Source organism: Lutra lutra, chromosome 7 (genome assembly GCF_902655055.1).
Source record: "Lutra lutra chromosome 7, mLutLut1.2, whole genome shotgun sequence".
Classification (NCBI taxonomy): Eukaryota; Metazoa; Chordata; class Mammalia; order Carnivora; family Mustelidae; genus Lutra; species Lutra lutra.
The window spans coordinates 33285778-33311825 of record NC_062284.1 but is presented as its reverse complement, the minus strand read 5'-3'; the positions used below and the strand labels follow the sequence as shown (position 1 = coordinate 33311825).

The following is a 26048-nucleotide window of genomic DNA, read 5'->3' as shown; positions in this document are numbered from 1 at the left end:
CCAGCCGGTAATAACAGGGAAGATCAGTACATGCTCCGAGGCCACAGGCTGTTTCCAGCGGGCATCCTGTCTCCACGGCAGAAGCATTTCCAGGAGTTCCCGGGGTTGCACAGACATGCGGTGCGGGATCTCCTCTGAGCCCAGGCAAAGGGAACAGTACATCCATGGGAATAGGTTCTAAAGCCGAATCTCTGGGCTATGCCATCCTGCACCCTCGCCTGCAGGGCGGGACTCAGCACCCAGTCCCTCCAGCCCCACCGCAGGCTTTAGAGGCAGAAAAGGAGCTTGGAACATGATGCCAGGACCCACTCCATCCTACGCCTCTCGCTAGCTCCATAGCCATTATGAACCTGAAGGAGAAGAACCCGCTTTCATTTCCTTCCAAAACACACTGGCTCTGCCCTTGGCATTGCCCTCCCACTCTCCTGTAGCTAACAGCATGGCCAGTGCTGAGAGCAGAGAGATTACCCGCTCTGGTCCCAGGTACTGGGACTGTCCATCTGACAGGTGTGAAAAGTACCTTTTTGCTCTTCTGCTTTAGTCTACATTTCCCTGTTTTCTGTTCAGGTTGAGCACCTTTTGGACACAGGTGTGTTGCTCAGCCCTTTGCCACCTGCTCTCCATTCAGTGGCCTGGGCCCCTTGGTTTCCCTGTGGACATGCAGCTCTCCTGGTGTATCTGACCAGCTGGAGTAGCACAGAACTCTTCCCTCCACTGTTTCGTACCCCATGCTTCTGTTCATCCAACCTGACAACTGGGCACTGGGCACGAATGTTTACAGAGTAATGCCCCAAGCTGCCATTCCCCCAGGGTGTCTGATGAGGCTACATGGAAGTGGCTAATGAGACCCATTTTAAGTTTGGGACCAGAGGTCCTCCATTACCCAGCAGGCCAGGTCAAGGATGGCACAGCCGAGGGAGTGGAGTTCCCTGGGGAACTGAAGCCTCACAAGCACAGTGCACGGTGCAGGGCAGACTGGAGAGCCCTTGGAGGAGGTCCTTCCACACTGTTCTTCAGGCCACTGCATGTGTGCTGGCTGAGAAGTCTCTGAACTCAGCACTGAGGTCACCCAGGCCCCCAGGTTAGACCCGTGAGTGGGCCCAGGACAAGCATGAGGCATGGGAGGCATCTGGAGGTGGGCGGGCTCTCCTTCGGGGGGCCAGCCTGCGCTTTGCATGACCTGGGAGAGCACACCCCAATGCAGAGTTCGAAGCCTGGGCCTTTGTTCACCAGCCTGGGGCCCAGAGCAGAAGGGACGGTCCCCTCGTCTGTGAGAAGCTGAGGAAGAAGTGCTGACTGGAGACACTCTCCCTCCTTTGTGGCTTTCTGAACCCGCATCTTGGCCCAGTCATTCTCAGCAAGCCCTGTGGTGTCTTTACAAAGTTCTGTGTCAGCCAGCAGGAAACAGAAACCAGCATACTTTTTGAAACAGAAAGGAATAGAGTACAAGATTAAAAACAAAGCAATACCCAGGAAAGGCTGGAGGGGCCCCCCGGCCTCCAGGAATGTCTGCGGACACCACTGAGCTGACTACAAAGGCGGCTGGTGAGTCTGGACTGGCTAGGAAGGTGGAGAATCAGGGACTCTGTGTGTTCAGTCCGGGGATCAGAAGCCAGGGTCACAAAGCCATTGCCACTGATTGTCTCCACTCCACTTAGACACAGAGAACGGCAGCCAGTGGCCTGTCTCCCAACCTTGCTAACCCACAGACATGGGCTAAACGTGATAGGAAGCTGGCCTCACTTCTACTTTCAAAGCTCAGCTCAATGACATCTGACTGGCAGCACCAAACTGACTATTAGAACTCTAGCTGCAAGGGAGTCTGGGAAATTTGGGTTTGTTTTTTTTTTCCTTTCATCCTTCCAACCTTTGGGGCTGAGGAAGGTACCCTAAAAGAAGAGGCCAGTCCCTATTCCCCAGGGAATTCCGGTGCTAGCTGTTAGGGTAGTAAATGTCTTGCTTTGTTACATGTGTGTGTAAATTTATGTATGTAAATAAATACTTTACATAGAGCCAAAAGCCATGTATCTCGGTGTCTTCGTCTATAGACAAACATTACCTAACCAGTTCTTTTGAGGACAATGGTTTAAATGGTGTGCAAATACTCAGATCTCCATAAAACTCCAAAATAGCTTGGCTTCTCCTCTCCAGTTCCCCTGCTTCCCTTTCCCTTTACCTCCGGCCCAGGTGGCCACCCCACATGAGGTGTGAATCGACGGCGAGGCGTAAATCAAAGGAGAAACCAACAGGACAGCTGTACCTGCCTCCGTGTGCGGCCCCAGGAACGCAGAGGTTGTGTCTCATAAGGGCCATGAGGTCCAGCCTCTCCCTGGCCTGGGACTTGTGTTCTTTCTCGATAAGTCAGTTGGGATGGGGGTGGCAGATGTGTCAGTGGTCCACGGAAGGAAGGTGTAGAGCTTCACATCCTTCATCTACACTGCCCCAGACTCCTGCCTTTACACGTACGTCTCTGCCAGGAGCTCTCAACCGCAGCACTACTGACATTTGGGCGCGAGAACTGGGCTGTCCCAGGTATCATGGGATATTCAGCAATGTCCTGGGCCTCTACCCACTTGATGATGGTGGCACTCATCATCCCCCATCCAGGACAACTAAAAATGTTTCCAGATATTGCCAAAAGTCCCCTGGGAAGCGAAACTGGCCCCCAGTTGAGAACCAGTGCTCCAGGTGACACCTACTGTGTGTACAGAAATGTATATATACATACAAACAATTAAATATTTCTATGTCCTTATTTTAAGTTGGCATCTGGTATAAACTTTTCATTCAATCAGCATATGCACAAAACAGAAATGTAACATATTTTCTTCCTTTTCTCCTAAAAATTAATGTCATCTGTGATAATAGTGACATTTGTGGTGATTAAATAAATAGAAGCATCTTTCTGTGAAGTTGGCATTTACCTTACCCAGCAATGACAAGTGGCCTTGGAGATCATTCATTTATTTCCCATGGTCCTTCCCACCATGACTCCTGGCTCCTTGAGCTCTGGGAAGCCAGATGGACAAATCCAGCATCCAACACCATGTATGTTTGTCTCTCTCCAGCCATGATATCCCAGAGATCCTTGTGCAAACCGTTCAAAAGAAGAAGACGATGACGACGACGACGACAACGATGACAAGTGGAAGCCCAGGGAATCCCCACTACACAAGGTTACTTTTTCTAAATCGACCCCAATTCAGTATATTAGCCAGGAAAGGCAAGACCATGGGGCAGTAACAAATACCCACTTTATAGAGGTGGAAAGTTAAGACTTACAAAACTGAGGTGATTTCTCTACCCTGTGCAACCATTAAGCAGAACTGGGATTAGAATTTGGGTGCCCTGACTCCAAAACCGGTTGTTCTTTCTGATCCCCTGAGAGAACTCTGGAAGCTTCAGGGAGCTGAGGATACCCGTGATACCACAGCAGGGTGATCGTGCTTCCCACACCTCTGAACGTTTCTTTAAGGGTGCCTCTGCCTCCAGAAAGATTAGAATTGTTACATCAGGAATGCGAGGTGTGAAGAGAAACAGTCAACTCTTTCCACTTCAAAACAGGTTTCTGGTACTCAGAGCAGAGACAAGTTCTTGGAAGCTAAGACTTGTGATTTGCAGGAACTGCTTTTAAGTTCTAAATGCCTGATTTTTAGTACCGGAAACAACGCTCTGAAGGAAATGAGGCATAGGATGCAGACTGAAAAAAGGACAGATGGAAGCCAGACCGCCAGATACCTAGGGATACGCAAGGTGGGTGGGGATGGGTGGGAGGCAGAGAGGAGAGCGGGACAGAGCTTCACCAAGGTGCGAGGCTGGGAGACGGAGGAGCCATATTCCCGAATCTTCTTGATGTTCAAATCTCAGTGGGAAAGGAAATAACAGAGCCAGAGCCTCTGACAAGTTTGAGGAATAAAAAAGGAGGAGCCTTTGGGTGAAAGCAAACTTTGGAGAAGTAAAACTATCCAGTGGAGGATCCCAAATGCGTGGACCCAGACTGGTGCAGAAAACAGACGTGGAGACGTGGAGACGCCTGCAGAGAACATCAGGGCTACCTGGGAGGCAGAGACTCCAAGGGGACGGCCAGCAATAGGAGAAGATGTCCTGTGGGATCAGATGAGGACACAGTTGTGCCCCAGCCCATGTCAACAAGGAGGGAACAACTGCCCAAAGACCAGACTAGATGGCAAATCTTAGTAGACACCAGGAGAAACAGATAGTGACAAGTGTGCCTTACCAGGGTAAGGATGCAGCAATGGATGACAGCTGGAACAGAGAGCCGCATGTCCAGCAAATATCCAGAGACTCCTTCTGATTGGTCCAGCTGGTGTCACATGGCCAAGCGCACTGAACCAATCACTGTGGCCAGAGGAGGGCATGTTCCAATTGGTCGAGGCTTGCTTTGTACATCCACTCCCAGAGCTCTGACTGAGCCTCAACCAGACCTATGGACCAAAGTGAGGGAGGGTAGAAGCCTAAATAAAATCGGGGCTGTTATTAGATGAAGAAATGGGTCCTAGAGAGACGAATGAGTTCTATGAAAGAAGGTATTTGGGGGGTGGGGCTCAGTGGGTTAAAGCCTCTGCCTTCGGTTCAGGTCATGATCCCAAGGGTCCTGGGATCGAGCCCCGCATCGGGCTCTCTGCTCAGCAGGGAGTCTGCTTCCTCCTCTCTCTGCCTGCCTCTCTGCCTACTTGTGATCTCTCTCCCTGTCAAATAAATAAATAAAATCTTAAAAAAAAAATTTTTTTTTTTTTTAAAAGAAGAAGGTATTTGGGGGAAAAAAGCCTCATGGGGATGCAGACACTATGATTGCTTAGCAAGTCTGCATTCTCAGTGTCCTCCTTGGGCTCACACTATCCCTAAGGGGAGCAGGGGCTTTACTCCAGTTTCTACTGGAGCACCGAGACATGCAGTAGAAAAATAGATCTGTCAGATTGGCCCAGATGAGATGTTGCATTCCTCCACAGGCCGGCTTTCCCTGGAAGACAAGCCAGATGAGGACAGACTTATCCTGGGAGATTTGCAGACTCTGACACCAACCCGCCAGGACCTCACACACAGGAAGGCTTTGGTTGGGAGACCAGGACGGGAGGCCTGTTTCAGTTAGGGCTGAAGCTGTCCTGTCTGATCTTGGTGAAGCCAGCTCTGTGACGCCAAGAGGAAAGAGAAAGGGCAGGGGAGCAGAGCCCATTTCTCAAGATGGTCTGAGCTCATGCTCATTGGTCACCTAGCCAGTATCCTAATCACCGAGGCTCACGGAGATGAGCAAGATTGCCCACGGACATATTACTCTTACTAGATCCATGATTTGAACCCATAGTTATGGTTCTCTTTCCACAGCTGCTATTATCTGGGACATTGTCCAGCCACGGAGTATCAACCCTACTCAATTTTATGGAATGCTATAGGGATATCCCCTCACCCCACACAGATGGGGAAAAGGAAGCTATGGCAGGCTGCCCAGTGTCACACAGCAGAGTAGTAGAGCCTGCTGGTCCCAGGAGAACCCAGGTCTTCTCCTGCTTGGCCCAGTGTTCTGTCCTCTGCGCCTGACTTGTCCAGCATCCCGGGACCTGCATCCTACATGGGCCAACCATCTAGGGTACTGGTCTGGAAGTAGACACGAAGCCACAAGTCAGGTGTTGACATCTCCATATCCCCATCACAGTGCCAGATCCCAGGGCTGACATGCACGTATCTGAATGTACTTCTTGGAAGAATGAACCCAGTCTCCATCCTCACAACCCCAAGTGTGGTCTATGGACCAACAGCATTAGTATCACCTGGCCTCTTTTAGAAATGCAACATCTCAGGTCCTTCCCGGAAACCACATATTTATTTGGACAAGATCCCAGAGGATTCTTCTGCATTTTTCTGTTGGAGAAGTGCTGGTCAGCACACCTTCTTCTGAGCACTGGGACCTTTGCCAGCCTCCAAGGTTTCCGACTCACCGATGGTTCCTGTACTTTGCTGCTGCCATAAATATGCTCCCGGTGGCCCCCATGGGTTTACACTTGACGGTTGCCAAATACACCAGGCCCTTGGGGACATGAAGATGCTACTGACTTTCCAGTTTCCAAGGAAGTGAGTTCGCAAAGTCCTTTGTGGTCCTTTGTAGTCCTTTGTGGTCCTTTGTGGCCATCAAAGGCCAGGAAAGGAGGGGCACAGATGCGTCCTGGATGTTCCTGCTGCTGATCCTCCCTCATCTTCTGACATGGAATGCCTGCTTGCCTTTCCCTGCAAATACTGGGTTTGTAAACAAACCCACGTGTGGACGTATCAGGGAAGTCCAGGCAGAAACCCTGCATTTGCCAGGACCTACATCTGGGTTTTTACAAAAGGCTACCCTCCTTGGAAGAGAACTGCTTCCCCACTTTCACTGTGATTTTTCTCCCCAACTGCAATTTCGTTGTTTTTTTTTTTTTTTAACAGATATCAGTCCCCAATTTTTGGTAAGTGGTAAAATCCTCATTTCTCTTCTCTTTCCTCCTTCTCCACTGAGTCTCTAATGACTGATACACACATATTTTGGAGAATAGCAGGTATTAGTCATATAAAATCTTGGAGAAAAAAATATGAAAGAAAATAGAAAAGTTTTAATAGTCTCCCTGTTTAGCACAAAACTCTCAATGGTAGGAATACTTATTTTTTTTTAAGTAGCAGGTCTTTTTTCTTTAAGATTTATTCATTAATTTATTTGACAGAGAGAGAGAGCAAGAGAGCACAAGCAAGGGGAACAGGAGAAGCCGGCTACCCACTGAGCAAAAGCCCAATGTGGGACTCGATCCCAGAACCCTGGGATCATGACTGGGGCTGAAGGCAGACACTTAACTGACTGAGCCACTCGGGCGCCCTGATAGGAATGAATACTTACTTGTTCATTCCTCAACAAGGGACTATTCCCTCCGCACCGTGAGTCTGTGGAAGTATACGGATGTCTGTTGACACTACTTGGAGGGTAGGCCGGGGAAGTGGGCGGGAGGAGGCAGGCCCATGAAACCATATGTGCTATCATCAAAAAATTAAAATTAAAAAGAAAGCAAAGTACGGAGCCCCTCGTCGTGTCTTTATTTTTTGTTGATGGGATTTAACATAAAATATTGCTGACCCAGCTGAAATCTTCAGAATCTGAAGTCAACATCAGATCCCCATGCACCATAATTTTGACTTGCAAATGCCTTCCAAGAATAGCAGGAGTGTCCTTATTAAGCCCGGCTTGTGATGCTTCCGTACCTCGCGCCGTCTGCTCCAGCACTGTATAATTCATGGACTTGCCTTATGAAGTTCGAGAGGGATCGAAACCACGACCAGCCCGTGAACTCAAGCTGACACTTCCATTATTTTAAAAGGAATACGGCACAAGCTGACACCTGACCCCACGGCTCAGCCCCACCTGGCAGGGACGCCAAGCAGGCTTTACTTGAGCCAGGTCCCGAGACTGGCTATCCACAGACACTCTGGAGCCGTGGGATTCAGCGAAGGGACACATACCCCCCACTGATGCTGGGTCATGACTTGCCATCCCTCTGATCACGGCCAGCACAGAAAACCAGCCTGTGGGCCCGCGGTACGTGGAGGTGAATTTCGTTAATTTCAGCAAGAAAGGGCAAGCCCCATCGTGATCATCATCACCATAGTTACCATACGTGAGCTCCTGAAGCCTGCTGGGCCCTGGACCCATCATCTCCTTGAAGCCACACAGCAAAGTCAGATTTATTATCCCCTTTTACAGAGGAAGAAACATTTCAGGTCCAGAAGCTGGCCTCAAGCCACATCGATGATGACCAGAAAAGCCTGGATTCACACACAGGTCTGCTGGGCTCCAATAAGAACTGATGTTCTTAGTCTCTGCTCCCCAAAAGGGGGTGCATAACTCCCAGGGCCTGACACGGCAATAGGCCCATGAGAAGAAAAGAACAAGATCATTTTTTACATTTTGAACTCTCACTTAAAACATCTGTACTTGTGCATTTTCATCGTATACATAATATAGTATTACATTTGAACCTACATAATGAGTAAACAAATACGTATACATCTTTGGGTAGCTGGTAGTGAGGCCAGAATGCTTAGAATGGCTGCTCTTGGCTCCTCCCTGCACTGACCCCCTGCCCAGGGGCTCCAAGAACAGACTCTAGGCAATCAGGCTGGCCCTCTCTCCTGAGAACCCTTTCTGAGACCCGGCAAGCTTCACTTCTCCGGCCTGCCCACTCCACTTGGCAAGCCAAGAGAGACCACTTTAGAAATCTTTAGAAAATAAAAACAAGTGGTCTCTCTTGGCTTGCCAAGTGAAACCACTTGTTTTTATTTTCTAAAGATTTCTTTATTTAAGAGAGAGAGAGCACACAGAGGGAGAGGGAGAAACAGACTCCTCGTTGAGCAGGGAGCCCGACGCGGGGCTCGATACCAGGACCCTGAGATCACGACCTGAGCCGAAGGCAGAGGCTCAACCCACTGAGCTAATCAGGCGCCCCCCCCCCAAAGGCCACTTCTAATTTACAGTGTGACCTCTGGCCAGCCAGGGCACCACCCTGGGCCTCAGCTCCTCATCTGTTGGCCTTTATCATAGAGATGTACACTTACTATGCCCCTAGGAGTTATGGTCTTGCGTCGGGAGCCTGAGCTCCATTCCCAGGTGGAAATGTGACCCCTTTGTGCACTACTGATCCAACTTCAGGCCAGGGGGACACGCTCCTGCTGCTGTCCCTCCAACCAGGGGTGTCATCTGGCCTGGGATGCCCCCTGCCTCCAGGGCTCAAGAAGCTTCATCTGTGGACGTGTTCCTGCTGCGGCTTATGCAGGGGATCGAACAAGCTGAGTGTCGTGAACACCCCTGGACGGTCAGAAGAACTTTCTAAATGAACCTCATATTCCTCTGCTTCTGCCGTCATTCATCCAGCCGGGCCGGATGACGGAGCCTCCCATTCCTGTAGAGGAGACCTACTGAGCCCCTCTAGGGCTAGGCACTGGGGTCCCAGCCCAAAAGAAAACCCACAGTCTCTGCAGGGAGGTTTCCAAAGTAAGCGGGGGAGACAGGAGCGAGAAACAATGGAATGAGGATCATTCCCTCTGGATACCATAAAAAAGGACCACCCAGCCCTGGGAAATGGACGCCTGCCCCCAGATAAAAAGGAATGTCCTTCTTCAAGATGAGATTCGGAGCCTCAGCCGGGGATATACAGATACAGATATGGAAGCTACAGTTCCAGAAAGACTCTCTGACCCCCTCCACACCTCTCTCCAGGTAAGATGTGAGTGCAAAGAAGAAAACCCACGGCTACCAACACTCCTTCCTCAGACACGCCCCAACTCCTCTCTGAGAGGTCGGCTTGGTTTGAGCACCCAAAGGAGCCCCTGCCACCTAAGACCAAGGATGGGGGAACTAGCTGGAAGCCCAGACCGTGCAGACGGGCCCTGGCCATCACACCTCCTGATGGCTGACTTGACTATCTTCATCTCCTTCCCCCCACCCCCTCTCCCACCCTGCCTGGGGACTTGGCTGCCACCATCCTGGGGATGGAGATACGACCAGCCTCTGTCTGCAGCAAGTCTGCAGGGTGGTGCTCTGGTCCCCTTGGCAATGCCCACTGTGCCCCCTATACCCAGCCCCTGCTGTGAAGCCAGGAGACCATCTCCAGGGCTCCTCCTCAGCTCCGGGCAGGCCAGGGGGAGACCAGCACCTTCACTGAGTTTCCTGCCTCCCTCTGAGCGTCTGGAGACCCCAGGGAGCCCGGTCTGGCTCTCAGGGTAAACAGCTGGGAAGCAGGACATGATCACAGCTGCCACTCACAGCTAGTGACACAAAGACAAACAGGTCCTTGGGTGCCCAGAGCTAGAACATGGGGAGCAGAGGAAGCAGGATTCCTCCAGGACTAGAAGGCCAGGTCATAGCAGAGAGTGGGGGACACACAGTGCACCCTGGGAGCTGATGAGAGCAGAAGCTGCTCTGTATTGGGCACTCGCTCTGTGCCATGCCACATGCTTGACACTCCCAGCTCATCACTTCCCCAGACGTCACGTGGTAAGCCCGGGACTCAGGGTTATGACCCCCACCGTGTTAGAGATGAAGATGCTAAGGCTCTGAAAGGAAAACTGAGAACCCAAGGTCACGGTGCTAAGAAATGACAGATGAGCCATTTGAAGCCTGTCTGCCTGCTCCAGGGCCTGTGCCCCCTCTACCTTCTCAAGGCCTTGAGTCTTCGCTGACTCCCACTGGGACCAGACCATGCATCCGCCACGGGATGCACACAGAAGGATAGAGTCTTGAGTCGGTGGGCTTAGAGCTGAGAGGCAGAGACATGCACCGAGAAATCAGTTCTAGAATAACAAACCATGGGGTTGACTAAGTGAGAAAAGCACATCAAACTTGGGAGTTAGCCCACTCAGGGTTTGGGCCTGAGCCTTCTGAACCTGAACCTGGGCACCCTCATCTGTAAAATGACTGGTCCCGAGGGACCCCATGAGCACCCGCGCAGTACTTGGCCACGAGTGGGCATCTCATGAATGTTTCCTTCCTTCTTTTTTTTTTTCTGTCCTCAAGATAAGTTCATTAAGACTTTGGAGAAGGAAGCACTCTGGAGGGCTTCCTGGAGGAGCTGACCCCTGCGCTACTCCCCCCGCTTCTCTGCACCTGTGGCATCTGATCTCCGTAGAGATGAAGGTGTTAAATTATTTGCCCAGTATGTCACTGTTTTGAGCTTCAGCTCCTCATCTGTGGAGCAAGGATAATTACAGTTACTTTATAAATAATCATGCACATGGAGGTACCAGCAGAGTGTCCTGGGAGAGAGCTAGGAGCCCAGAGACCGGCGTTCCAGGCTGAGATCTACCCCACCGTGACACAACCCTGGGCAGACTTCATTGTCTCTTCTAAGAAACGAAGAATGTTAAGTCACTGGGTGAGTCGTGTGGCATCTCTGGGTCTCCTGCTTCCTCAGGAGTTCAATGGCCTGCTTGTAGCTCTTTGAGGTTTCCTCTTACGTCTAGAATCCCCCGAGGCTCCGGTTCTAAGCCAGGGCCCTCCCTGTCCCAATGGCCTCCCCATCCAACATAGGCCATCCAAGACCCTGCAGCCCTGGGGAACAGCATTCTGGTCCCAGGGTGGGAAAGGAAATGTTTCTGGGCCATCTCCTGTTCCCCCAGGGCCTTCGAGAAAAAAAAAGGGGGGGGAGGGACGAAGAACAAAGAAGAAGTGTGCCTTGAAAACAAAATCACTGGACGTAAACTCACCCAGCTAGCTGAGGGCAGGGCAGCCCTATCACCTACAGAGGAAACTCAGGGCACTTCCTGCCTGTGCTCGGAGCAGGGCTGGCCAGGATGTTGGTGGAAACAAGCCCCAGGCAAGACAGAGTGCTCTGACCACGTGTCAGGTAGCACATAGGGGAGCAAACGTCTACTTCTGATCAATGGTGAAGAGCCAGTGACAGGTGACAAACCAGATGAGGACCCACAGATGGGCCCCGGGCTCCTGAACATAGAAAGTCTCCCTACTCTTACATTTCCCGCTTCCAGGGTGCATTTTCCTCAATAAGCCACCCTCACCCCACCCTCACTCCGTGGCCAGTTAAACCCCACCCTTCCTAGACCAGGATCTAGAACTCACACACCTTCAGTGGGGCTTTGGGGTGCGTGGTCTGCCAAGGTTCAGGGCTTGGGGTGCTCAGCTCCAAGTCCCTGCTGTTGGCTGGGGCGTTCCACTGAGTAGGGGGTGTAGAAAATGGCAGCAGAGGGGCGCCTGGGTGGCTCAGTAGGTTAAGCCGCTGCCTTCGGCTCAGGTCATGATCTCGAAGTCCTGGGATCAAGTCCCGCATCGGGCTCTCTGCTCAGCAGGGAGCCTGCTTCCTCCTGTCTCTGCCTGCCTCTCTGCCTACTTGTGATCTCTCTCTGTCAAATAAATAAATAAATAAAATCTTTAAAAGAAAAAAAAAGAAAGAAAATGGCAGCAGAACCTCCCAGTCTCTAGAATGGAGCTCTGTTTTATGGGAAGATTCCTCCAGGGTCCCTCCCCATCATCCTTCTCAGGGTGACCTTCCTCGGGAGGAGGGTTGGGCAGGAGCCAGCGATAGGGCTACACACCCTAGCCTGACCCCAGCTCTCTCCCTCTCTCCCTTTCTTCCTTTCCACTGTCCCCTCCATACACACGAACTAAGCACCTACTGCACGCCAGCCCCGTCTGGGGGACTACATATGTAGTGGTAAATGAGACTCAGCTATCTTGTGCTCTAACCCCACACTCCAACCCATTCTCCTCCTGAAGCAGGGGACCTAAGGAGGGCAAGAGCGGAAAGGGCTCCTCCATCTGTGAGCTGAATCACCACCCCCATTTCACAGATGTGGTCACTGAGGGCCAGGAAGGAACCCGGCTTGAGGTCGCTGGTCTTGAAAGCAAGCTTATGCCTTCCAGGACCGAGAGGGCCCCCTGGGGGTTTATCGACTCCATGCAGTGGATGTCCCTGGGGCACCTGCTGGGTACGCAGCCCTGCATCAGCCTGCAGGGACATGTGGGGGAGTCAGGACTGACTTAGGGGTAGGAGGGTGCAAACACAGAGCTGCCTCCCTCCTCGGGCTGCTGCAGGGGCTGGGGAGGCTGACATAGAAGCCCAGGCTCCAATGCCAGCAGGGCTGTTCCAGCCAGACTTGAGGAATGGCCAGCCACTTCACGTTTTGGAGACTGTGAGGGTACTAGCTGCTTACTGTCCCCAACCCACATGTTGGCATGGAGCCAGGAGCTGATAGGACCGGAGGGGGTTGGGAGAAGTGCCCCTGCCCCTAAATCCTTGCTCCTGAGTTGAGAAGAGTGAAAGATGGGGAGGATGGGACCCAAGACACCTGTCTGAGCCACTGGCCTTTCATTCTCTAACCCTGCCTGGCTGTCCCACGTCCAGCATCCTTCCTCCCCCAGCACCCTCACTGCTGCCCCATCCTGCACTCCAGTCATTCAGGGACCAAATGAACAGAACCGTAGCTGTGGAATTCCAGGACAGCAGAGCAGAAGAGGGGGATGGGGAGGGAGCAAGACTTGCAGGGTCATTCCTCACATGGTAAGAGTGATGGGGAGTGTCCTAGGGCTGAGGCCCAGAGAGGTGCCCCACCTCGCCCAAAGTCACACAGCAAGAAGGGGCAGCGCTTGGCCTGGAGCCCGGGTCTGTACCATCATCTCAGACTTCGTCGACTCCTCCGAGTGGGTGGCCCCCTGCTGGTTCCACTCCCTGCCTGGCTGTCCAGGCCCGCTGTTCCTGCAGCTTGGAGAGAGAGCCTGCTGGGGTGGGGGTGGGGGAATTGGTGCAGAGGAGAAAACAGAAAGTGCCAGCTGATTCATATTTCTAAATGTCATGTTATTCCAGGAGCGTTCTCACTTTGCCACCACCTTCATCCACCAACACCCCCACCCCACGGTCTTGACGGAGGAGCGGTCACGGGAGGCGGGGTACTGTGAGACCAGGGTCTGGGGGCTGCATCTCCACCCTGTCCCCTGGATGAGTGGGGGGGTGGGCACTGTGTTGGGAGCCTTGAACTCAAGGCTTGAACTCAAGCTCCGGCCGGCCGTGGAATCGCGTGCCTGGAGCCCTAAGCCTGGCCCCACCTCCTTTGTACATTTCCCTGTACAAAACAGGGAGGGGGGCTGTGCTTCCCAAGGCAGCGGCATATCAGATTTGTCTCAAAAGAAAACAAAACAAAATTGTCTTGGGCTGCACCCCTAGAGATCCTGATGCAGTAAGTCAGAGGCGAGGCTGGGAGTCCATACTCGATCTGTGTTCCCTAACCCCTGCCTAGCCCGGTGGCTCTGTACATCCTGTCCCAGCAATGTGCTTCCATCCAGATTCTCACTCGTCTTCAGTATTTATTTACCTCCTCCGGAAAGCCCTCCCTGATTTACCCACCCCATCTGCCACCTCTAGGGCTCATCACTCCTGGCCCTGCCTTCGCACCCACACTCATCTTAGTGCTCCCAAAAGGCATTTAGTCATTTGTGCTTGTGTCTATGTGTGTGTCCTACGTGGGTTCAGGGAGGTAAACCTTCCACGCAGCATCGAAAAGGGAGCTCAGCCCTTGAGCCAGCAAGTCCCAAGCTTGTGGCCTCTGTGCACTCTCCCGAGGTGAAGTGTGCAACACTTAGCACAGGGCTTGGTGGAAGGGGGCGGTCAGAGGCTGCGACAGGACAGCTGGGTTCATGCCAGAGGGTTCCCGGGGGGCCCCTGACTTCTGGGGCGGCCATGGGAGATTTGGACACCTGCCACCTGCTGTGTGCCTACAGGCAGAGGACTCGGGCAAGCGTGGGTCCTCCACGAAGAAGAGGTGCTGCTCAGAGTTCTCCAGAACCTTTCAAATGATGCCAGGTGCTGTCCTGCAGGAAATGGAATTCCCAGGAAAAGAATTCCCCACAAACGGTTCCATGGGAAGAGCAGGAAGGGAGGGGCTGCTGACAGAGGCACATAGGGTCAAGGGGACCTGAAGGCAGATCCCGAGGCTCTGCAGTGCCAGGAGGCACTGGAGCCCCACACCTAAAGAGGCAGGGGCAGGGCGCCTGGATGGCTCAGTGGGTGAAGCCGCTGCCTTCGGCTCAGGTCATGATCCCAGAGTCCTGGGATCGAGTCCCGCATCGGGCTCGCTGCTCAGCGGGAAGCCTGCTTCCCTTCCTCTCTCTCTGCCTGCCTCTCTGCCTACTTGTGATCTCTCTCTGTCAAATAAATAAATAAAATCTTTAAAAAAAAAAAAAGAGGCAGGGGCAGATGGCATTGCCAGACTCCAGTGGGAGCTAGAGTACTGGGAGAGGGGCTGCCCCCCAAGAGTGTAGTCACAGAGGGTGGTGGCCATTCCCAGGGCCATAGCATCACAGCAGGGAGAAGCAACAGGGGAAAAGACCCATCTTTCTCCTCCCACCTTCCCATCTCATTCCGGTGCCTACCATTGACCAAGCCCAGGCTGCAGCCAGAGGCACCAAGCAGTCCCTAGAGGTGCCCCACCACCACCCGGGGCTCAGAAAAGGGCAGAGAGAGTTTTGCTGGTTGTCGAGTGGGTAGGAGGCAAGCAGAGAATAATCAGCTACTCAGGCAGCCTGGCAATCTCCCAGCTCCTCCACACCCCCGCCCACCTTCTCCACTCCGCAGGGCTGTGGGGGGGATGTGCCTGACACAGCCATCGGAAGATGGGCTTTCAGCCGCTGCTGCCACGAGCACACAGGATGATGGCAGGAAGTCACCACCCCACTTTGGGACCTGCTCCCCTCATCTGTAAATCCCGGGGGCTAAGCTAGCCAGCCCTTTCCAGTGCTGACCTGAAGTTTTCCTCCCCTGCCTTTTCTAGAACGGAGCCCTGCTCGGTGGCAGGAAAATGGGCTCAGAGAAGCAGGAAGCTTAGCAAATGGAAAATTAATTCTGGACGGTAAAGAGCAGAGGCTGTTGTTTGTGATGTATAACTTACTCTTTGTGTCAAACTGTGTACTGTGAATATCAGTGGGATGGCAAGAAAACCAAGATCTATTGCTTCGAGTTTAATCTGTTCCCCGCGTTGGAGCAGGGAGAGGGAGGGGTAGGAAGACTACCACTTTAATCACAGGCCCAACTCGAGATGTCAAGCTGCTCTCGGGCGTGTTAGTAAAGCGGTGTTGTATTATGGGGCCTCCCAGACAGCGCCCCACACTGCAGCTCCATCTGCGGAGCCGTAAATTAGCACACCTACTTTACGCTCTTCAGGTAAAACCAATAATTTAGCTGAAAAACACACAAGCACGCATGCAGAGCTTGGGGAGGGGGGATGCGTGGGGGGTGCAGGGGGGCACTCAGGAGAGGGGGCCACTCCGCTTAAGCAGGAAATAGCCAAAAAACGTGCAAACCGGGATGAAATGACACGTCGGCGGCTCCTCCTGTCATTAGTGTGTGGGCTCCTGGTGCACGCCCCGAAGCCGGCCCACCTTCGCTTCTACCTGTCCCATGCCTCCCCCCACCAGCACCCCTCTTCACCATGAACCGTAAATTACATGCTGACACCTTTAATTTGTGCAAAGTATGCCTGGCTGCGTCTAGCGTCAGCAGCCGGCTGCTATAATAAGGTCAATCTATATTCATTGTCGCAGCCCTTGACGTGCCAGATAACACAGGGAGGCAGCACTGTGGTGGCTTCTCCGGGCGGGGGGGGGGGGGGGGGAGGGGGGGCGGGGGTGCCCGCTGCCGCTCAGCACAGCCTGGCACCAGTTGGTTCATTACTTATGCATGGCATGAGCGATGTTATGATTTAGCTAATCACCATCAGGTATTCATCCCACTGCTGCCTGGAGACGGCCGCGGTGCACGCCGGCCTGCCTGAGCCAGGGAAGGAGCCCCCACCCCCCACCCCCCACCCCCCCCCGTGAACACCATGGAGAGACCGCTCGGCGGGTTTGACTGTCCTTGCTGGGCCGTGGCCCCTGGTAGTTTAAGATTCAGGACTAAAGGGGTGCCTGGGTGGCTCAGTGGGTTAAAGCCTCTGCCTTCAGCTCAGGTCATGATCCCAGAGTCCTGGGATCGAGCCCGCATCAGGCTCTCTGCTCAGCAGGGAGCCTGCTTCCTCCTCTCTCTCTCTCTCTCTCTGCCTACTTGTGATCTCTGTCTGTCAAATAAATAAATAAAATCTTTAAAAAAAAAAAAAAAAGAAAGAATCAGGACTATAGAGCCCCTCGCTGTTGGATGTTAGTCCGGGAGGAGGGGGCAGGGGTGGATGTTGGGTGTCCCTGGATCCCAGGGTCCAACCAGGGGTGGGTGTCTCAGGGATGGGTCACACAGCATGAACCCAGGCATTGGAGTCCTAGGGTTCTGGATTCTAATCCCAGCTCTGCCTCTTGCAAGTTGTGAGAGCTTCAACAAGTCGCTTAACGTCTCTGGGCTAAATGGACCAACAATTCCAATCCTGATGCGGAGAGGGTAAGGAGACAAATACACGAATACAGTTGCTGGTGGGTCAGTCCATGGCAGCTCCCGTTACTCAGAGCCCTAGTGGGCCCATCACAGGGGCTGTTGGATGGATGTCTGCTTTCAGGTGGGGAATTCAGACCCCAAAGTTGGCTAAAGGATGGGGCTGGGGCCAGTGGCTGAGCCACTTGGACGAGACACTTCCCAGATCCTGAAATGTTTATGCTGAAGAAGATTCAATCACACTGAAGAAGCAGGAATCCACGGCTGGGGAGGGTCCCAGGGGCAGAAGTGAACCAAGCTCTGGGACTCCAGCAGGCTGGAGGCAACAGATGAAACACAGGCTTCTGGAGGGGAAGGGATGTGCAAGGGGGCCAGCCAGACCCTTCCTGCTAACAGTGACTGACGGAAGACAGAAAGGAAATAGATCCATCCAAGGCAGTCCAGGCAGCTGGGGTCCTAGCAGGCTTCAGCCTTGGTAGTTTTGTCTGCTGCCCCTCAGAACAAACGACCATCAGTCTCCTGGGGGCCACCCTGGGGATGAGAGGGCACCCTCTCCCCTCTTCATGGCACAGTTAGGAGAGTGCAACATGGTTCCCTGCTTCGTCCATAGCCAGGTGAGCCGAGGGAGGCACACAACTGAATTCAAAATCCTCTATCTGATCCTCGTTTTCCTTATTTACACAACTGAGCCAATAGTGAGCCCAACGGCACACCCGCATGGTCCAGATGAGGACCCCTTTTCTCTCCAATCAACCAGCTCTGGGTCTAAGAAAGGGGGTCACCTAAGTCCTGCTACAACACAAGCAGCCAGGCTAGACACTCTGGTGATCTGGAAACATGCAAGCTCATCCTACTGCCACGCCTTTGTCCTTGCTGCTCTGTTCCAGCAATACTCCTCCCTCCTCACTGTCCACAGACCCAGCCCATCCTCCCAGGTGCTGGTCAGACCCTGCTTCCCCCAAGAAGTCTTCTGTCACTCCTCAGTGTCAGGACTGTTCTGCCCACAGCACCAACCACCCTTCCTGACTGTAAGTGGGCTCGTGATGCGTCCTCTAGTGATTTGGCCCCAGATAAAGAAAGAAGTGGTGGGAAGGTGAGCCATTCCACACAGGCTAAGCAGCGTTAGGCCCCTGTGGGTCTCCCCCACCCCCACATCTGTAAAATGGACAGGCAAAGGCGATGTGGGTTGTTCTTGGCGGCCCCAGGCATCACAGTGCTAGGCGAAGCTTCCAGTAAAGCTGGCTGGGAAGGGACTACAAGGGCGAGGCCAATGGGCATCTCCATGGAAACCACTGCCCGTAGGTTGAATTTCCCCCATCTTGACAGGCTAGGGACTCCCAGTCCGAATTAACTTACTTTAAAGAATGCAAATGTTCTCTCCCATGTAGGCTGGCGCCTCGAGGTTTCTTCCCAATGCCCAGTGCAGTCACCTGCCTTGTCCCACCTCTGGCCCGTGCCCTCTGCTCCTGCCCTCAGGCCAGCACAGAGCTGCATCTCCGCATACCTCCCCACACCTCACGGTGACCCACGCACCTGCGCCGCGAGCGCCTGCCAAGTCACAGAGCAGCCGGTGTTCAATCGCCCTCGAAGCGCACTGCATCTCTTACCGGCAAAGCTTGGACAGAGTGGAGGGCGGGGCCTCCCCAGGCCAGCAGGGCCGACAACCTCCCACCACCACCTGCTGGGTTCGCCTGGCTGGGCACCCCTGCCCATCAGCGGCAGGTGAGGTGTGACCAACCGGAGAGTCACCTGACCGGCCAGGGGCTGGGCCCACACCCTCATCCCAAAACATCCTTATCATTCACGAGCTAGTGACCATGATTATGCCACTTTGCTGCTGAGGAACCAGAAGCAAGAAGGCGTAGGGCTGGTGCATTCCTTCGTAGATCAGCATCTGAGCCCCACACAAAGATGGAGGTTTCCAGCAGCCTGTCCTCCGCACCAGGGACTCGGAGCCTGTCATCCCTAACACCCATTTCCGAACTTCTTTTTTTTTTTTTTTTTTTTTTTTTTTAAAGATCTTATTTATTTGACAGAGAGAGATCAGAAGCAGGCAGAGAAGCAGGCAGAGAGAGAGGGGGAAGCAGGCTCCCCGCTGAGCAGAGAGCCCGATGTGGGGCTCGATCCCAGGCCCCCGAGATCATGACCTGAGCCGAAGGCAGAGGCCCAACCCACTGAGCCACCCAGGTGCCCCCCCATTTCCGAACTTCTTGCCCTAACTGTCTGTCCCACCACACACCACTTCCCCACCTGTTCCCCAGGAGAGGCTGTTGTCTCTTCCGTATCCCACATGACCTAGGGCTGGGAGGTGAGGTGGATCCCCTCTAAGAAGTCCTCCCCTTCCAAACGCCCCAGCTCCTCTGAATTCCATGCCAAGTGACTTTACCTCTCACCACCATCCTTGCGGCAGTGTCACCCACTATCCCCCCGGGGTCACACCCTGCATTCACAGCAGACTTAATGGGCCCCCTTGCCCGCTGGCTTTCTCTCCGCGCCCATTGGGTGACTTCACATCCATTTTGAGGATCCATCCAACAGGGGGACCTCTCCGTTCCTCCACCTGCCTGGCTCCAACCATCCTATCCACCCAGAGGCCATGGGCATCACACCCAGACCTTACCATCTACACAATACCCACTTCAAGCCCCCCATCTGGGACCCCCTGCTACCAGCTATTCTTCCAGACCACTCTCCCTCGGCCTCACTGATCCCTCCGGCCACCAACCGGCACTGTCTCAGGATCAATACCCATCTGCTGTCCTCAGGTCCACCCCGCACCACCATCCTCCCATCCTTCTGCACACTTAGACGCCATGCCCAAGCTCAGTGCCCTCCAGCCATGCGCCTACGTGATACCTGTACCCTTCCGAAGCACACCGCTGCAGAAGAAGCGAACTGACTTTCCTCTAAATTCACGGCCTCAAATTTCAAAGGAGCACTGCCGCGGAGTAGCTGCCTTGGCCGCCACAACCCCGTTCTCCCACACAGATGCCTTGTCCTTTCTCCTTTCCCCACACCCCTTGCCACCCCCACCCTCAGGGGTCTCAGGCTTTGCTCAGAAGATAGTAGCAATCAGAACTCCCTCAACCTCCCAGCAGGGAACCAGCACCCCTCCTGCACCTGCACACACCCCCCTCTGCTCCCTCCCTCCCAGGGAGTGGACAAAGGCCACTACTCTGCCCAAGGGCCCCTGTTCCACATGAGGTCTGGATCCCACCTCTCTCACTTGCTCCAAGACTGGATGTCTCCTCTTTCTGCACCTCATCTTCTCCCTGTCCCCCAGGTCACCCTGGACAGGATGCACATGGTATAATAAACAGGCTACATTCTTCACCACACCTCTACCTAGCTGCCATCCTGGTTTTCCTGTTTCCCCTTCACTGCAGAATGTGCTGAAGAATGCTCACCAGCTCCTGTCTCCATCTCTCACTGGCCATTCGGTGCCCACCACTAGAGCCCCACTCCCATGCCCCTGGCTGCGAACTGACCGCATGGCTAGTGGGCAAGAGCAGGAGGGAAGGGGAGCTCAGGGGCAAAGAAAAGACCCTCACTGGGAAGGGTTTCGGGCTCAATCAAAGACGTTGGACATTTCCCGTAGCCATCTTCAGATTTGTGTTTTAGAAAGGAAGTTCTGGTGACACTGGGTAGGAGACCAATTAGGAGGACATGGAAGAGGTGCAGAGGAGAACTCAGGGAGGCCTGAGTTCACCAGAGGGCAGAGACAGAGGAGGGATGTAGAATCACTATCAGGACTAAGGGGCCAAGCATGTCCATCGTCTAGTATGGAACACTCCTTACCCCCCATGCTTTCCCATCATGAAACATACTAGACTGGGTGACCCCGGATTGATGACCGTCTCTCTCACCCTCCCCCAGCAGCAGGCACCCTGCTCTCAGCCCCACCGCCACCTGACCCTCGCAGCTGGCACATGGTAGGTACACTCCATCAAGGAAAGGATGGACCACACAGCGGCAAGGCCGGCTGGAGGGGAGCAAAGGGCCGGGCTGTGGAGGTGTAAATGCCAACCTCAGAGCCCAGACTTTGTCCTGTCAATACCAAGGAGCCCCCCAGAGGGCTTCGAGTACAGCAGGGGCACAGCCAGCTCTGTGTGTGAGCTAAGCTCATCCGACAGCTGGGGAAGATGAATCGGAACAGGGCAAGACTAAAGGGGAAGACCTGTCTCCAGCCAGCTCGGACCCTCCGGGCAAGGAAAGATAAGGCCTGATCTTGGAAAGAGGACTAAAGAACGGCCAGCCTTAGAAATACCAAGAAGGGGGGTGCCTGGGTGGCTCAGTGGGTTAAAGCCTCTGCCTTTGGCTCAGGTCATGATCCCAAGGTCCTGGGATGGAGCCCCGCATCGGGCTCTCTGCTCAGCGGGGAGCCTGCTTCCCCCTCTCTCTCTGTCTGCCTCTCTGCCTACCTGTGATCTCTGTCTGTCAAATAAATAAATAAAATCTTTAAAAAAAAATAAAAGAAATACCAAGGAGGTAAGATTGGCGAGGCAGGATGATAAATGGAAATACAGTTAATCGGTTGGTGGCTCAGGCAGCTGGGTAGATGGGGCAGTGGGTGGGGCGGGCGGTAATGAACTTCACGGGGGACGGGGGTCATGTTGGGTTTAAGGTCACCGTGGAGCATTCTAGGGAGAGATGCACTGGTCTGGCAGCTAGATGTGCAGATGGGATGCTTAGGGTGGGGAGGCCCAGGGCTAGAGATAGAGACTGGGGATCCCTCTGCCAGGTGAGGCAGTGACCGCAATGACATGAAGACCAGGGAGTCACCCGGAAACGTCATGCCGAGTTAAGAAGAGCGGCTACTCCAGGACGGAGCCATGGAGACTGCCTGCCTTTGAAGGTCAGTGGAGAGAAAGGACCCACAAAGAGACAGCCAGGGAAAGGAATCAGGACAGGGTGGTATCCCAGACACCAAGAAGGAAGGTTCAGGAAGGATTGGGGATCATGGAGCTGGTAGCAGCAGCAGGTCTGACTTTCACTGGTTTGGCTGCCTGAGGGTCCCTGATGACCTTGTGGAAGCACTGCCATCGAATCAGGGGTGGAGGGAATCACATTGCTGTGGGCTGAGGAATACAGAGGCAGCTCGATTCATTAGTTAATAGCTTTGTGATCATCGTTACACCTCCTTCTTCCAAAAAGAAGCAATTTCTCAACTGTAAAATAGAGATGAATATGAATCAAAAGAGAAGCATAGGTGAAGGACCTAGAACGAGGACAGCCACACAGTGCTGGTCAAAACAGGTTAGGTGTATTTGCTTCTCATGTTGACAGGCATATAGCCAATAAAGCTGTTAGAACAGGAAATTAAAATTGACATGCCGACATATACACCAAAACACTGGAGCTGGGACTCGAACAGATCATCATATAACCGTGTCCCTAGAAGCCAAGTTTGCAATAGCCAAGAAAAGTGGGAGCCACCCAAGCAGCCATCGACAAATGAATGGATAAACAAAATGTGGGACACACGTCCAGGGGAATAGCACTCAGCCTTACAAAGGAAGGAAATCCTGACCCAGGCTGTGACATAGAAGAACCGAAGGCATTATGCTAAGTGAAACAAGTCGGTTACAAAAGAGCTAAGAGCGTCTGGTTTCACTGGTAGCAGGTGCCTAGACTAGGCAAATTCATCAAGACAGAAAGTAAAATGGCCAAAGTCAGAGGCTGGAGGTGGGCACGGTAGGGAGTTCGTGTTTAATGGGCACAGAGTTTCAGTTGGGGAAGATAAAAAGAATTCTAGAGGCGGGTGCTGTTACTGGTTGCGAAATATGAAGGCCCTTAACACCACGGAATCGTACGCTGAGAAATGGTTAAAATGGCAAGTTTCATGTTGCATATATTTTACCACAATAAAAAAGAATGTACAAAGAGAAGAAGAATATATATTATAGTGTGGGTTAATAAAATGACCAGGATTGAGCATTTCATTATGTTCTGAGCTTCTTGGTAACCAAGACATACGGGGAAACTTTTGAGGCCTGATGTTTAATAAATGGAAAAAATTACGATGGCAAGAGATTTCAAGTCCACCCACCCCCAGCGCCGGCCAGGACTGGGTCGGAGCAGGCATTTGTGTGAAAGAGTCTTAGGAGAAGCAATCATAGCATCAAAGTCAAAGCAGAATACTGACAACGTTACAAAAACATATTCATCACAGAGCCATTTCTGGTGGTGAGTCTTGAAGAAACATGAGAGAAAAATCAATAAAACCTCACTCAAAAGGCCTTTCCGGTGGGAACGAAGTTAACAAGGTCTAGATGTGAAGATTTCCAAGATGGGACTTAGAATTCCCCAAGAACAAGTGTGTTCAACTTGGTGGTACCTGGAGGACTTCCAGGGGGAGGCATCCACAAGGCCAGTGCCAATCCACCGCCAAGCTCAGTGGAGGTGGGGGTATGAATACCAGCAGCTCAGAGCTGCTGTCTAAAGCCATGGGCGAGAGCGTGATGGCCAAGGGGGACATGGGAGTTCCAGGAAATGCTGCCCCATGATCACCCCCACTTCCCCAGGGCCCACCCAGGTACGGAGCACCGGGCAGCAGCTGGCAGCACAGGAGGGGAGCAAGAGCTCATGTCCTCTGACTTTTTATCAGCATATGCCATTGTCCTGGGGCCCTTCTCTGTACCGGAGAAGGAACACAGTGCTGGATGTCAGAAATACTGGATCAGAATCTCACATCAGCACTTCTGTTGTTGTGCCCTTGGATGACTTACACACGCTCATGCAATCTCAGGATCTCTATCTGTAAGTGGTGACAATAATTTCGCAGTCCCTGTCTTCCCTGCAAGGTTATTGGGAGCAGGAGGGTGACTGAAGAGGGCTTTGGCCCATGCTGATCCATGGCTTCTCTCTCCCTCTTCACCATCTCAAATAGATAGCACAAAGAAACAGTGCCCCAACCCCCATGCAAAGGCTGCTAGTCAGGACCCTCCCCTACTGGGGCTATCAGCTGGGATGAGCCACAGGACAGCAGAATGCCACCTGTAAACCACTGATTTGTTTGAGTGACCGTGTGTCCATGCCCCAGAGCCGATCCCACCTATCAAGGCAACGGGATGCCCTTTCACCAAGCAGGGAAAGCCAGGGGCATGGGAAGATGGTGCATGGGTTCAACCTGTGGCCATTCCACCCAAGGAAGCCTAGAAGCCGTGGGATGGTCATCAGCAGGTAGGGTGGACGTGGTAGACACAGTGGGACCCTTGCAAAGGGAATCCTGAAACTAAAAGTAGTGAAGCCTTTAACAGTGAGATGACTGCTGGGCATTAAGAAGGGCCTGGGGAAGATCGGGGGTTCCGACACATGCCCAAATTCGCATGGCACCCAGTGGCCCCAGCCAGACCTGGGTGGGACCCTCCCCGTGTGCAGCCCAGGGTGTTTGACACGGGACAGTCTACAGAGCTCAACCTTGCATGACGCTGCGGGGACACGCTGGCAGGACCCCGTCAGACACATCAGCTCTTAAAACCACAGCCTGGATGGCTGTGCTCAGCAATCATGTGTTTAAAAAGCAATAAGACTAAATGCTTTTCCGTTTCCCCTTTGAGAGACCATGTATGATAAATGATAGGCAATTTCATGGTTGGAGTTTCAATTTCCGAAAATATTAGTGCTATTCCCCAAGCTCCACTTCCAAGATAAATTCTTTTTGGCAGCCTCCTCCATTGTCTCCTAATTCCCTGATTCTGAATATGTTTGGAAGTCTGGTGTAAATTTCATGGGCTCAGCCCCAGCATCCCACCCGGCCTGGTGTGCACTGGAAAGGGGTAATCCACCTGCCCTTTTGGCAGGTTCTTTCACATTTGCTTCAAGTCCCTGGGTATTTACGAAGTACCTCCGGGATTCCCAGCCTTGTGCTAAGTGTTATTATGGTGGTTGTAAGGAAGCTACAATCAACCATTCAATCAACAAATACTAATGGTGCATCTGGTCTCTTCAAGCTCGAAGCAAGAACATTAACTTGCTATCTAGTGCCCCTCTAACACCTTGTGCTGGTTCCACTGTCTCCATTTCATTGCTGGGAAAACTGAGGCTCAGGGATAACCTCATAAAATAAGTGTGGACTACTCAGTAGACAGGGTGAGATGAGAGACAATGAACATTTACTGAGGTCCTATGACAGCTCAGGCTCTGGGCTGAACGCTTATCCAACCCTCAGCATAGAAGGCTAAGCTGTTTCTCCTCAAAATAGGTGTTATTATTCCCATTCTATAGATGTGGAAACTGAGGCCCAGAGGGGCCAAACAACTTACCCAGGGATTCTCATTCTACTGGACCATACTGCCTCGCCTGATGTCATGAGGCCAGATGGTGTCCCAACAGCCATCTTCAAACCATGGGAGGATCCCTGTTTAAAAACATCAAAACAATGAGCCAGTCAGTAGGAGAACAATCTTCCATTGCGCCTTTACCTCTCATTCCTCACTACCCTCTGCTTGTGCTAACCCTAGTTTCCCTCCTAAATTTCTCAGGCTGGTGTCCTCAGTGTGTCACCAACACCTAGGCCCATTACCTGCTTTCTCTCGTGCTGTCATCCTCTCTTCTCCACCAAATCCTCTCCACCATGGCTCAGCTTGGATTCACATAACCACCTCTTTCCTCTCCACCATTTACTCGCCCTTTAGAGGGCCTTTCTCATGCCCAGGATGGCATCTCCTTCTCCCATAATCTCACAGATTCTTATCAAAAGACTGAGCACAAAGCAGGTATTCCAAAACCTTAAGGAAGACATTGAGGCAAGATTAAAATGAAATGGGGCAAAATGAGACTAGACCTCTCAGAATGAGCAAGGGGAAGGAACTGCAACAGAATGCAATAGAATAGAACCAAGAAGAGGAGTGTGGTTCAGATGGAAAGAAAGGCGGGGGGAGAAAACAGAATAGACTGGAACAGCATGGAACAGAATAAAAGAGGATGGAGACAAGACAGTTAGAACTAGACCAGGACAGGCTGGAACAGAATCAACCAGGATGGAACAGATGAGGTCAGAACAGACTAGAACAAGGTAGAACAGACTAGAATGGGGTAGAATAGGGTTCACCAGAAGAAAACGGAGTAGGAAAGACTCAAATGGGTCTGAACAGAAGACAGTGCAGTAGAATAACAGCTACAGCTCACTGTTAGACAACTAAGTGAAACAAAATTCAT

At 52.7% G+C, this 26048-nt stretch overlaps 1 long non-coding RNA gene across 1 annotated transcript; it reads right to left on the bottom strand.

The window, feature by feature from the left end:
* Positions 1 to 2925: 2925 nt before the first annotated feature.
* LOC125105375 (uncharacterized) lies at positions 2926 to 25254 on the bottom strand. Its single transcript, XR_007128883.1, has 3 exons — positions 25154 to 25254; positions 4238 to 4445; positions 2926 to 3087 (listed from the first exon to the last, which is right to left on the bottom strand). It is a non-coding gene; the product is annotated as an uncharacterized LOC125105375 (long non-coding RNA).
* Between the last annotated feature and the right edge of the window lie 794 nt (positions 25255 to 26048).